We start from the raw sequence: 15,459 nt of genomic DNA on the forward strand, positions 1-15,459 counted from the left end.
GTTCATCCAGAGCCATTTCCATTTCATTATTTTCAGTCTTATCATATTCTGCTTTCTTGAAGAGTCTTCTATAACAACTTTTTCAAAAATAGCTTATCCTATTTTGGTTTCTATTGATTTCTTTCATACCATCCATTTATTTACTACATATTGTTTACCATGATTTTAATGATATCTTTCTTTTAGTGGATCGTATGCTTATTGGCTGTTTAGTTATAGTGTAACTTGTATAGTGGTAGGATATTTTGTAAAACACTGTGTTCTGCATAAAAGAATTATTGATATACAGTAGGTACTTAATATGTATTTATAAAATTAATTGACTCATGCTTAAATAGATATTCCTCAACTTGAGTCTGAGATCACAAATGAGATTGACTTAATAGTCCATTGCGTAAACAAGCTAATAGAGATATGGAAAGAGCTGAACTGGGAGGAAATGTGCCTTTGAAAGAACTCTAGTGGGTTTTTTCCTAGAAAATGAACTGCAATCCTTATTTCCAGTGAAATAAGAGTAATATGTATAAAAATGTACATAACGTGGGATTAAGTATGAACTTCAGTATAGGGTTGGTATAAATTATAGACTTTTGAACTTAAATCCTTTTCACTAAATGTATTCTTTATTTTCCTCATAATTCTTGGCATAATTCTTTCACATTTAGGAAATATTAGTATACCCCTCCTGTGGCCAATTTAACACCCATACATTCCTCTGCTCTTAGACAAAAGTACACATTATAAACATTTTTTATTGCATTTTGTTTTAAAGTTAGCAAGCTCTTATCTCATGGGGTTTATTAAAAGTTCTTCCCATCCTTTATTCATTCAATAGCAACAAGCTGATTACTAAATTTTCTATGCTTAATTATCTCTATCAGCCTTAAATGTTCTGCATTTTAATCATATTTTTGTTGATAAATAAATACCATCGGATGCATTATAAAGTACAATATTTTAAATTTGCTTAAACTTTGATTTTGTAATCAGGGAATTCACTTGAATCTTGTTAACTTTAAAAACTGAAAATTGTTTTATTATTATTCCCTTGTTCCCATAATTATATTTCAGTTGCATTTGAGAAAAATGGCTGTTGGCTATTTGTGAATCAAAAAAATGTGCATTATTGTAGTTAAGTAGGATGTTCAGCATAGAAAATCTACATCTGAACTTAAATTATATCATTATTTCCTATCCCTATAGTGTAAACTCAGATAAACTATTTTAAAAATTCCAATCTTGTTTTTCAGGCAGTTTCTCAGATGAAATGTACATATAACACAAGTGTATGTGATTAATTATATTATACTGTTTGTAATCAACAGAGTACTTCCACATACATTAACTTATCTATCTTTTTAAAAAATGTGGATATGGTCATATAATTTGAATCTTTTTCCAGATAAGATATATGAGGACTGGAGAGATGAAGAAAGCTGTTTTGTCTACCCAATTATTTTATGGCTTGGGCAAAAGTGATATTCATATTGTTTGATTCCTTGGCTAGTGATCATTCCAACATACTATGGGGGTTTTTTTAATATCAGTTGGAGAGACAAGTCTGAAAGCTCAGTTAGGTAAATGACACATATATAAAGAATAAATTCTATAAATTTGAATAGACATTAAAATTACGAGTTGTACATAATCAAGGAACTATTTGGGGATATATGTTTTAACATATCTATTTTTCATAGTAATTCATGATTCTTAATTTATTATATAAATATATGTGTGCATACATATGAATATATATAATTGATTATTAGTTTGTTATGTTTATTCAATATATATTTAAGGTCTCTAAAATCATTAATGGATTTTTTTCAGCAACCTCATATTCAGTTATGGTCACATTGCAATTTGTGATTTACCCTTACCTCAATAAATGTTATATAATGATCTTAAGAGAATCAGAAATTGATGGAAGAAATATGAGCTGCCACCTTTGTATAAGGATTTCTGAATAGTTAGCATAAGTAAACTCTCAGCTTTTAGTATTTAGCTTTAGGTCATTAGAAAACTGGCAGGATAGACTGGTATTAGAAGAGAAGCTCTTGAATCAGGTTTTGCCAGTGTCCTATCAAAAGAACAATAATAACATTGTACATAATAGAATGTAAAGACATATACAAAATATATAGAATTATACAATATAAAGAGACATAAACAACCTATTTCCAGAATCTGAGAAAAATAATCACAATCTATAAGGATAGTGAAGCTAGATTAGGAAAATAAATAATGATTGATGACTTTATATGATATATAAAAAAAATCCATCGACTTTCAATGAAAAAGAAATAGGCAAGTTTTTCTCAGTATTGGTCCCCTGAATGGGGATCAAAAGGATCAAAACTTTTGTATGATCTTTTTCTATGAAGATACCCCCCTTTGGAGTTTGCCCTGATACTATTATATCTATTCAATATTTCTGCCTCCTGTAATATAAGAGGACCAGGGAAGAAAGGAGACAGTTTGGGGGGTACTATTTTGTATATTAATTTGGAGATATGCCTTACAAGTATATCATTTTAGTTAGTGTCAGAGATGGAAAAATTGACAGTTAAGTGAGAGCTGTCCATGTTCAGGACTTAAGAATGTTGGCTAATGTATTAGTGGTGTAGGGGGGCAGATAGGATTTGATAGTATCATAAACAAATAGTAACATTTTTAGTCAATGTGTTCTTAAACGCTAGAAACTAGATTAAAAATTTAAAAGTTGGTATGGGAAAATGACATAATATACAGCATGAAATTGGGCTATAACAAAGCCTGTGGGAATGCACACCATCCTATCACACAAGCACATGCAATAACACTTTCCCCTGAGGGTAAAAACACAAACAAAACAAAACAAAACAAAACACCTCACAAAGCACAGTAACGAGTCCATGAAGATGTAAGAGGTCAGATGCAGAGAGGGCTTTAAATGAGAAAGAGCAAGTAAGCTAGCCTAGGAGCAATTAAGCTAGCAGAGTATAGTCTTAAGAGCACTGGAATCTCAACACCTCTCACAATCAGGTGAATTTCTTAAATACCTGACAAAAGGAGGAAAAAAAGACAACAAACTTTATGGAGAATAAGTGAATAACTCTGACATGTAAGAAATATTCTTCAAAGCTAGTGACAAAATACTGGACTTATGTAAGTATTTAAAAAGAAGTACAAATGAATTGTGGACATGTATCCATTCATTGTCTAAACAAATTGATAAAAATCACGCCATTTGCAAAGACTGTTCTAGGCACTGAGGACACAGCAGTGAATTCAACAAAATGCCTTACCTTGTGGAAATGGTAGCAGAAGACAAATCATCATCGACAACAAACAAACTGGCAGATAATTTCTAAGACTTACTGTAAGTTTACATTGATCAGGACAGCATGGTTTTGCAAAAGAATAGACACTACATCGACTGAATAGAATAGAGAGTACAGAATTCAATTCACAAAAATTTAGTGAACTAATATTTGATAACAGGGCAAAGGCAATTCAATGGAGAAAAGGTAACTTTCTCAACAAATTTTGCTGGAACAGCTGGACATCCACGTGCAAAATTTTTTAAATGAATCTAGATACAAATGTGTATCTTACACACAGTTTAACTCAAAATGGTTTTAATTCAAAAACTGATGTGGATGTGGAAACACTCCATTGCTAGTGGGAATGTACCGTGATACAGGCACACCGAAAACTGTAAGTCTTTTACGAAGCAAAACATAGTAGGTATATCACTAATTGACTGAAAAATAATGTCCATACAAAAACTCACATTAATGCTTATAAAAATTTTATTCATAGTCTCCAAAAACCGGGGGGGGGGGGGGAGGGTGGAAATTAGTAAGTTGTAGTTTCAGCCCAAACAGTTGTATTTCCTTTCATTCTCTCTCTCTTTCTTCTTTATTTTTTCTTTTGTAACAAAATTGTGTGAATATGCACTGCAACTGTCATTATCTCAAATAAACACATTGCCAGTCACATAACTAGATAAAGAACAGGATTCTCCCTCACCCTCCTCTGAGGATTCTTTGTTTTAGAGATGGTGTTTGATTTAGATAACTGATCATTTAGGCTGCTTGTTTTTCTCTTCACTAGTGTTAAATTCCTGATCTTTAATTTTTAAACTCACGAATAAATGGTGAACCTGAGAAACCCTGGGCTCTCATCATCAACTATAATAAATGCAGAACCTCAGCATCCCCCCACTCTTTCTTTCTCCCCATCCACCTTTGCCTCCTCCCCAGGACCTCATTTGTGCCCCAGGTGTGTCTTGCACATTCCAGGAGCTGCGAGTACTAAACCTTTTTTTCCCCCTAAAGTTTCCAGATGGTTATTGCTGAGGGTGCGTCTTAATCATAAGAGTCATAGGGCCGGGTCAGTTTACGATATTGGTTACAGATAGGTTGAAAGTGGCACAAGACATAGGTGAATGGATAAATAAATTATGGTATATTCACTTAATAGAATATTATCAGAGATAAAATGAAATAAGCTATCACGTATCACCAAAAAAAAAAAAAAAAGGAAACTTAAATAAATAGTGTTGAGAGAATCCAGCCTTGAAAAGGCTATATACAGACTGATTCAAACTACGTATATGATATTTGGGAATAGGCAAAGCTGTAAAGACAGTAAAAAGATCAGTGGTTGCCAGTGGTTTGGGTTGGGGGTAGGTAGGGGTATAGGGATAAATTGGTGAGCCAAGAGGAACTTTTGAGCAGTGAATTCTGTGTGATATTATGCATTTGTCAAAACCCACACATCTTCACAACACAGAGTGAACCATAATGTACACAAATAAGAAGAAATCACTTTGGGGGCGCCTGGGTGGCACAGCGGTTAAGCGTCTGCCTTCGGCTCAGGGCGTGATCCCGGCGTTATGGGATCAAGCCCCACATCAGGCTCCTCCGCTATGAACCTGCTTCTTCCTCTCCTACTCCCCCTGCTTGTGTTCCCTCTCTCGCTGGCTGTCTCTCTGTTGAATAAATAAAATCTTTAAAAAAAAAAAAAAAGAAAGAAGAAGAAATCACTTTGGAGTTGGGGGCTGGAGGAATGGAGCTCCAAGAAGGAATGCAGACTGTGATAAGAGAATCTGACTTATTACAAATGTTTGAAACAACTTCATTGAAGGGAAGGGGGAAGAAAATGTGCTGACTTAAATAACCCTGGAAGTGAGTGGAGTCTCTAAGACTAAATGGAAAGGGATTGCACACATGCGCTGCCTTCTAGTTAATAAAGTTGTGTCTCCCGAGGATATAGGTTAACAATTCTCGTACTGCTGTACGTGGATACTGAAACTGAACAATTAAGTAAATACATGACAGCTATTGAGTGTCAGGTTTCTTACTGTTATTATGGGAATTTACAGATAAGCAAAGGGAGGAGAACAGTACAATTCATGTGGTGATGGATTGGAGTTGGAGGCATTAATGAAAACTCATATACTTTGATATACTTATAGATGGCTACATATTGAAATAATTATAGATATGTACATATATACAAGTTAGTATGCACACATATATATTCTTTGTTCTATCAGCTGAAATGGCCTAGCAGCAATGCTACCCAGTACCAATAAACTCACCTAGCACCCAGATCTTGTTTCTAACATAGTTTTCCAATTAAAGGAACCAGGGCTCCTTGGAGGAAATAGCTGATTTTAGGACTAGGGCAGGAAACATACAAGATGAGCCAGGAGCATCTTGCAAGGCCAGAAAGTAAAGGAGTACTTAACAAACACACAAACACACACATTACATTGACAGGATGTGTCAAAGGTTCACAGAACAAAAAAACTCTCAATGGCCGAAACTGGATTAATTCGAGCAAGAAACTAAAGTATTGCATTATGATTGCATGGGTAATATAAATATCCACTAATTCAGATTGATATAAATAAATGATTCAATCAATACATCATTGAGGAAGAGAAGACAAATCTCCCTTAGGTATGAATTCCAAATAATTTATATAGAAACTGCCCTCAAGCAAGGAGATCCTGTATTCCTACTTCATATGTGTGTGAAGCACATAGTAACTTCTTTCCAAGGAGTATAGCATAAAAATTGGAAGAAACAAGTATTTTTTTATTTATTATTATTATTAATTTTTTTGTAGTTTAAAAACCTGAAATATACTATCTCAGTCAGGCAATCAAAGTCAATATCAACAATATTAAATCAAGCAGATATTAATATCTTTGATATGGTATCATGAAAATGGTCTCCTCCAAGCCAAACACGGGCTAATCAGAGAAGAACATCAGACAGATCCAATAGAGGGGCACCCAACAAAATATCTGGCCAGTGCTCCCCAGAACTATCTAGGTCATTAAAAGAAAGAAGTCTGAGAAACTGCCACTGCCAAGAGAAGCCTAAGAAGACATGACTACTTAATGAAATGTGAGATCCTGGATGGAATTCTGAAACAGAAAAATTATTAGATACAAACAAAGGAAATCTGAATAGACTATGGACTTCAGTTAATAACAATATATCAAAATAGATTCATTAATTGTAAAAATGTATTATACTAATATCATATGTTAGTAATAAATGAAACTAGGGTAAAGCATGTATTGGAACATAATGGTTGTGTTCTTAATTTTTCTGTGAATCTAAAACTATTCTAAAAATAAAATCTAAGAAAAATAAAGTAAGTTTAATGGATAGAGAGGATAAATTATGTGTGTTGGGGGAGCTACTTTTATTTTTGATAATATGGTCAAATGGGGCAGTCCCAATTATGGTGATATCTGAGCAGAAAGCAGAAGGGACTTAGGAGTGAGTTTTGAGGATTTCAATGGGAAGTGTTCTGAGAAAGGGACTAACAAAATGCAAACACTTAGCATGGAAGGGGTGGGGGAGGAAAGCATGTTCATGCTAGAAGCCTTCAAGTCATAGAAAGGACATAAGTATATCTATAGCTGAGTGAACAAGGAGGTAGTTACCGATGATGAGGTTTGAGAGGCAGCAGACTTCTAGAGTCTTACAAGCCATCATAAGGAGTTTTAAGCTTTGTAACATTGAAGTCACATGAGGGTTTGTGGCAGCGGAGAATCCTGGCATAACTTAATGTTAAATGGGTAACTGTGACTGGCATATGAAAAATGGACTTTACAAGGCAAGAAAGGAGACAGAGAAAATGGCGATTAAAGTAATCCAAATAAGAGAATGTTCTCATTGGGATGAAATTAATGGAAGTGGAAGAGGTAGGAATGAATCCAAGGCTTTGGCTTGAACATCAGATTAGAGCTGCCATTTGCTGATTAGAGGCATTGGAGAAATTCAGGTTGTATGTGGGAATAGGGAAACAAGGTTTTGATTTGGAACATGCCTTATTCAGTATCCAAGTGGAGAGAACCCATAGGCATTTGGACATTCAAGTCTGGAATTTAAGGAATTGTCAGGACTGACAGAATATTGAGTTTTATCAGTATATTCCAGATATGAGATATATCTTATTCTAGATACGAGAGTGGTTAAAATTCCACATGAAGTACAAAAATAAGAACACAGTCTTGGGGTGCCTGCTGGCTCGGTTAGTGGAGCACACAAGTCTTGATCTCAGGTTGTGAGTCTGAGCCCCATGTTGGGTGTAGAGACTACTTAAAAAATTTTTTTTAATATTTTTTAAAAAAAAAGACTAGTTTCAGTTTCAATGGAAAATAAGAAAATGCAGATTCTATATTTAAAGTTATAAGCCTTTTAATTAAGGTTGAAGGTTACATGGCTTAATAGTTGACAATGAAAGCTTAAACTCTGAAAAAAAACTAGGAAAGTGTTCAGTGCTGTTAAGGGGTAACAGGATGGGCATAGTTCTTGGTATAAAAAGAGGAATATTACAATGATGAGAGTAAAATGCATAAAATTTTGTTGAAAGTACTTTGTTAGGAAGCATCAAAGCCTTAAAATGGTTTACAGTGTTTGACTAAGTAAGTCAAATTCTAGGAAAGTTTCTTAAGAATTTAGGCATTTGAAAGAGAGCTTTGGGTATAAGCATGTTTATCAAAACATTATTTATTATTGGATGTACTGGACATTTTTTGTTTGCCCCTTCAGATCTACTCTCAGTTCTTTGCTCAGTACAGCAGGAGATAAATTTCTAGGAACTATATCAGTAGGCTCACTGGTCCTTGTTTGAATTTAGCCGGTGTGAGGCACAAGCAGGAGATGAAGGGTGGAAGGAGGGAAGTTGGTTCCTCCACACTGCACCCCAGAGTTGGTTTCTTTTCTCTACAGTGAGCCACAGCTCCTTTCAGATAGCTGGTGTCTGTTAGAATAACCAGTACTCTCTCTGAAGTAGTGTTTATCCAGCACCATGCTCCTTTAGGGCCAGGAGGCATAATAGGTTTATGCTATTATGAATTCCTGCTATGGCACTATCCCTAATTAGTTCCTTTAACCCTGCTCACACCCTCTATTAAACCTTTCCCAATCACCAATTATGTCATCTGTTTCCTGAAAAGATCTTGACAGAAACATTGGAGAAAAGTTGGAAATGAGTTAAATGTCTAAGAGTAGGGGAAGGATAAGTAAATCATGCAACTTACATGTAATATAATGACATCATGAAGTCATCAGAAAAACCTACATGCTAATTTTTTTACCAAATATACACAAAATGCCTACTCTTCTAGACATTTTTCTAGATGAACAGAATAGCAGATTCCTTGAGGAGTTTACAATCTAGGAATATCGTCTATACGTATATAACCGGAGTTATTTATGACATAATTCTGAAGAGATCACTGACAATAGAAGCATTTTTTTCCCTCTGTATCTATGAGTCTCTTTCTTCTGGGTTTTGTTGTTGTTGCTGTTGTTGTTTGTTTTGTTTCTTAGATTCCACATATAACTGAAATCACACAGTCTTTATCTTTGTCTGACTTATTTCACTTAGGATAATACTCTCTAGGTACATCCATGTTGTCACAAATGGCAAGATTTCGTTTTGTTATGGCTTAATGTTTCACTATACATGATATATATGTATCAAATATAGAAATCATATATATATCTCACACCTTGAATTTATTTAATAATATTTAATCTGTTGGGAAAATGAAAGAAAAACTTATATCTCAGATTTTTAATTAGTAGAGAAAGGTATAAGTGCATTTCCTGCCTGTGGTTTCATGTCAGCTTCCAGTGATAGAAATGAACATCACAGTCTGTCAGATTCAAGTTAATGAGTGTTTCACGTGCCATCAGCCTACACTAAGTATTTCTCATTTAAGAAAGCGTGCATAGTACTAAAAATTGTTCATATTTAAAACTGTATTTGATTTGACAGAGCTTCCTTCTTGAGTTAGGTCCAGAAACCAATGGTTCGGACAAAACTGTTGGCCTGCTTATGTCTTAGAGTGAGGAGGGGGGGAAATGGGGACCAGGTGGTTGGTGGTAGGATGTGCTTGGCAGTACTGAGGAAAGGAGGGAAATTAAATAGCTCTGGAATAGCAAATTATAGCACAAATATCCAAACATTTATAATATTTTCCACAGCGGAGATATATAGAAGTTAATACTTTAAATATTTTCTATCTTAAATTTTTTTAATTAAATATTTTAAATATTTCAAATATTCTGCAGAGTATTAAAGATTTTAAAAAGAAATCTCAGTCTTTTGTTTCATGAACATTTTGTCAATCTGAGAGAATAATGTTTTTAAAGCATGAATTAAGATACAGGATATAACTATTAAAAAGGAAATCTGTTTTATTAGAATACAGCTATCAAATTATTTCTAAAAACTAATTTTGGTAAAATAATATGTATGCTTCTTAATTAATGCGATAAATAACAAGACCCAGCAGCAGATCTGATTAGTACCACAGTGTTAAAGAAAAAAAATGAACATACAAGGTACTTAGGTTGATATTTAATTTCTGCTGATGATAAAGTCACAAAATCTCTAATACTTCTGTGTATTCATACCCATAAATATAATTGAGACAGATGTTAGATTTCAGCTGGAGACTAGAGTATTGATGTAATATTTTTCAGTTTAAATATATAAATTCGATGTTAAGATTTCTTAGGGCTAGTTTCAAAATAAAAGGGACTTAAGTTTGGAAAAATCGGTAATTTTACAGTGACATTGTAGATGTAGGCAGAAGAGTGGAATGAACAGTAAATCCAGAGGGAGGACATATGGATTAATATTCTGAGTTTGTCACTCTCTTAATGAGCTTAGGCAAGTTTAAGTTTTATTTTCATTATATCTAGAATGGGAATCATAGACTTACCTTATAAGGAGATAAAATGATTAAATAAAACCATGAGTATAAAAAGAATCTGAAAAACAGTAGATTCATAATACATAATTATAGTCTTCCTTTCCTTCAGACTGAAACTATTGATTAGGTCATTAAATAATTATATTCTGTTAGTGTGCAATAAAATAATATGCATTTGCCTAAGAAACTATAAATGAGCTTTGAGAGGGTCATTGTAAACTATTACATTAAGCATTTTAAAGGCATAAGTACATCCATAGTTTATTCCAAGTGTTAATCTGGATTCTGTGGTAGACACTATTGTGTTCCACACAGATTCCATTTACCAGGCCAGCGTACTCACTAGGCACCTGTTGTTGGGTTTGCCTGCTAACTGCTTATAGCTAACCTCTTCTAAGAAATTTTCTGGACTGGTGAGAACCACCAAACTAGGGAAGTTATTCTGCTCACCATTGTCATCAATGACAATGAGGTACACATAGGTAGATCCTTTGCCCCAAGGTGGGTCAACTCTTACTCCATTTTATGCCTGGATCCTTCTCTGTGTGGATCAGGCAAGGCTACACTCAATCTGAGACCATGTCAGTGTGTTTTCTCCTTCTTTCTCCTGTTTTATTCCCTTTTTTACAGTTTTCTCCTGAAAAGCACAGTTTTAATCAATCATTTACACCCAAATCCAAGTCTCAGACTAGTTCTAGGGAAACACGTAAGATTGTATATATATGGTCTGGATGAACTTCTACTCTGTTAGAAGTGAGCCATCCAGTTATTTTTCAAATATTTATTTGGTGTATACTTTTGCCAGACACATAGGTGTTTGAGATACAAACAAAATATAAAGACTCCTGCCCTTATGTAACTTACATTCAAGCAGGAAAAGACAAACACTACCAAATAAACATAATGAATATGAAAACAGTAGAGAGAAGGTAATCTGTGCTATTGGGAATAATGGAGCAATATAGTGGAATCTGAACATAGGGGTTGGGTAAAAGAAGGGAAGTGAAATTTCAGGTTGGCCTCATTGGGGTGGTATTATTTGAGTAAAAATTTGGAGTAAGGGGAGCTATACAAGTAGATATGTGGGAGAAATATTTTCACCCAGAGTAAACGCAAAGGTCCTACAACAATGGAGTGCTTGTCTTGCTTTAGTTGTTTCTGAGAAAGGTAAGTGAAGGGGACGAGAGGACAGGCTGAGGGTGGGAGGTTCTTATATGCCAAAAAGAAAGAATAATAAGAGATAGTGACATCAAGCCAAGTGATCAGGAATATGGGGACTGGAAATTGACCATTGGATTGAAACGATAATCTTTACTATGTAATGACTATATCTCAGTGCTTTTATGAGTAAATATATATATCTTCCTTTACCTGGACTTTCCAAATGATCTCTAAATATTCAAATATTATTATATAATAATAACAATAATGCTCATGGAATTGCTGCTAATTCTCTAAAATATTAGAAAAATGCTCAATTAAGGTTATTTTTAAATTACTTATGACTATCTCTTTTGACTATGATTTTTTACTTTTGACTAGGATTCAAAATCAGAATAATGATTTTTTTCATCCATATATTAATCAACTTGCACAGTGCAGAACACAAGATTTAAAAATGTGTTGACTAGATAATTTAATTAATTTAAATACTTAATACTCAGTATATTGAATTACATATAGCATATTACATTATTTTTACAATTCAACTTGAAGAATAACATAATGTGGAAGAAAATTATATAAGCTACTCAGATACTAAAATATAAAATTATATGTAAATCACAACCACTTGCATTAAGCATTTCTCTAAAAATGTATTTTTATTTTAAGACATACATATTTATTTTTAAAACATGTATATGTTTTAGTTTTAAATATATATTTTTATTTTTAAAACACACGTATGTATTTTTTTCTTTTTCCTCAGCCTGTATGAATAAAGACACCAGCAAAATTCCATTTATGTTCTTGAAATGCACTGTGAAATGAGCTCTATCAGATTGATAGTAAAGATTTCTTGGCACTGATGCCAGTTTAAATGTTACTATAGCAATCACCAATGGTAATGTTTTCAATTAGTGATACACAGTCACAGCATAACATGAGTCTGGTGTGCCATTTGGCAACTTCAAAATGGATCTACAGATTATTTAATTTTACCAGTCAAATGAAATCTAAACAGACCAAAAAAAAAATAATAATAAAAGTGAAACAAGCAACAACCATGAACTATTCCTAGGTTTCAAATTTCAAATACTCTCTAAAGTTTAAAAATATTTTAGTGTGAAAATCCATTAGCATGTTTACCTTTGGAGTTCACCTATTCAAGCACAACACAGTTACGAAAACTTTTCCTTATGTGTCATTGTCAGACACTGTTATTAAAAATCCAGAGAGAGAGCACATGTGCAAGCAAGGGTGGGGAGCGTGGGGGTCAGGCAGGTAGAGAGAGAGGAAGAGAGAAAATCTTAAGCAGGCTCCATGCCCAGTGCAGTGCGGAGGTGGGGCTCCATCTCATGACTCTGAGATCATGCCCTGAGTCGGACACTTAACTGACTGAGTCACCCAGGCACCCCAGAAATTCAGTGTTTATATCATCTGGAAAGTCTATCTGAAAATAAACTAACATATAATAAATACATTGTTATTATTAAATCTTAAGGCAGGAAGGAAACTGGAGATGATAGTAACAGTCGTTCGCTATTGTTCTCTCCAGCATTTGTTGAGTACATGTTATAGACCCGGCACTGTGCTAAGTGCCTTACAGCTTTGATAATCATTCATTCTGTTTTGAGACAGCCTTGTCTTTCTCTTCCTGGCCCACTGGAATTGTTTCACCTCCATCTTTAAGTTTCCTGTGGCTATTGGGCCAGTGAAGTTTGAGTGGGTATTCAATGTGCTCTTTCTGAGGAGAAGGTTTATGAACTGCTGCACGACCCTGCCATGATCTTTTTTCCTTTGTCATACCAAGTATGGCAAGACGTCCCAGCCTAGGACCCAAAATAAGGACAAAAGGGGCTCCCCCACATATAACGGGAGAGAAAAAGAAACTTTTTGTTTGAAACTAACTGCACACCCTAGGCCTTTAGGACTGATGCGTATATCGTAAATCACACATATCACTTAAATCACACTCTCAAAATCTACTTGATGGTGCAATTATTCCCATTTTATACACAAAAAATATGAACGTTCACAGCGTTTAAATAAATTGTCCAAGGTAAACATCCATTAGGTGGTGAGGGAGAAAATAAAAATCAGCTGTGATTGCTGACAGCTGGTACCTGGCCTGGTGACTCGGAACTAAGCTATGGTATCCCCTGCTGAACACCAACAATTTAAAAGAATATCATCATCAGATGAACTCACTCAGTAGCTGTGAATGAGTAAGGCAAAAGCAGAGGCACTACGTAGCCCCACAATGACCAAAAAATACCTTCCTCTCTTGGTTACTACTTCTTTATCAAAGACAACTTCAAACTATTTTTCCAGGTTTCTATATATAAATTAATATACATCTATAGAATTGCTCTGATTTCCTGATATTACCCAATCAAGTGCTGATCTCTGCTTTTATAAGCACTTTCCAAATGCCTCAGCATATTCCCAAATTCTATAATAAGCCTATCCTTACTCTCTCTAACCAGATTACTTCCAGTTTCCCCATGATGGGCAGTATGCCTTATTGCAGGAAGTTAATACACCTAACTTTGACAGCAGCTGTGTTCTCTGTGATCTTTGGGGCATTGGGCTTTTCCCTTTTTTGGGGGAGGGGGCATTGGACTTTTCTAGTGGTAGTTGAGATTTCTACTTGGGAAGTCTGGCTCTAGTACCCATGATATATCACTGTGCTGTAGTCCAAATAAAGGAGTATGAATATTGATAATTAATAAGGTAATTAACATAGGCTGTTTCCTTTACTGAACAAATCAAGGGATTTGAATTAAAACAAAATATCAAAGAACAGTGTGGTGAAATTGTCACTGATATGATTTATTGGGGTGTGCGTGTGTGTGTATATATATATATATATACCCATATATATGTATTATATAATACATATATAAATTTATAAGGCAAATTTCTTTAGTTCCCACCCCACTGCCCCAACTTCACATGCATATGGTTGAATTATTATAATTATTGTTTGTTCATACAAGGACCTTTTCTTATTTCATTGATTTATTTTTATTTTTATTTCCATATGCTACTCTCAGCTACCCTAATTTTCCTGAGATTTTTCAACAAATAATCTGTGAATCAAAAGGGTTTTACAATAACAATTAACTACCCTTATAATGTACCCAGAGGTTTGTGCAGAATTATTATCTGATTTGGTGGAGGAATAATGGATCAGGAGTTCAAATGACTCAATGTCCTTAGTCTATGCCTATAAGATGGGATACAATGGAATACCTAACTGGAGCACTGGGTGTTATATGTAAATGATGAATCACTAAATTCTGCTCCTGAAACACTAACTAGTTAACTAACTAGAATTTAAATAAAAACTTGAAATAAATAAATAAATAAATAAATAAATAAATAAATAATAAATAAAGTACTAAAAAAAAAAAAAAGGAATACCTAACTGTAGCTAACTATTTCAATAATTTGAACATGTTATCTTTCACTTTACACATATTGGACATAATTGAATCTAATTTTTTAAGGACCATAAAGTTAAAAATGCTTAAAATTTACTTAGAAATCCTGCACAACCAAAGAGGTTAATAAAGGACTGAATTATCTCTATAACCTACAGCATTCCCAAGGGAGAGTATTATTTTCACATTAAATCATGCTCTCACTACTGATCTTCATTAGGACATATTTTCTTTGCTGTAAACAGAAAACTAAAAAGCAAAAATGCTTCAGTTAACCTAAAATTAGGCCTTACTGAAGTTTCTTACACCTCATGCTAGGGGTCCTTTCTGTAGGAAACTCATTTCAATCTGTCATATGATAAGACCAGTTTATTTTTATTTTTTTCTCTATATATTTGCCAAAGGAACATATGTTTGCTGCTTAAATAGCATCATTAAGCATCGGAGATATGAAATATATTCATCAAAGCCAAAAACATATCTTCAAATATTGCCTCTTAGGAAGGTGTCTGTTACTAAATGTAAATTCTAAAATGTAAGATCTGGTTACTTGGACATTAATAGTGATTCACAGAATTAATTAATGTTTTTGTTGCATAATATTAT

Source organism: Ursus arctos, unplaced genomic scaffold, assembly GCF_023065955.2.
Source record: "Ursus arctos isolate Adak ecotype North America unplaced genomic scaffold, UrsArc2.0 scaffold_15, whole genome shotgun sequence".
Lineage (NCBI taxonomy): Eukaryota > Metazoa > Chordata > Mammalia > Carnivora > Ursidae > Ursus > Ursus arctos.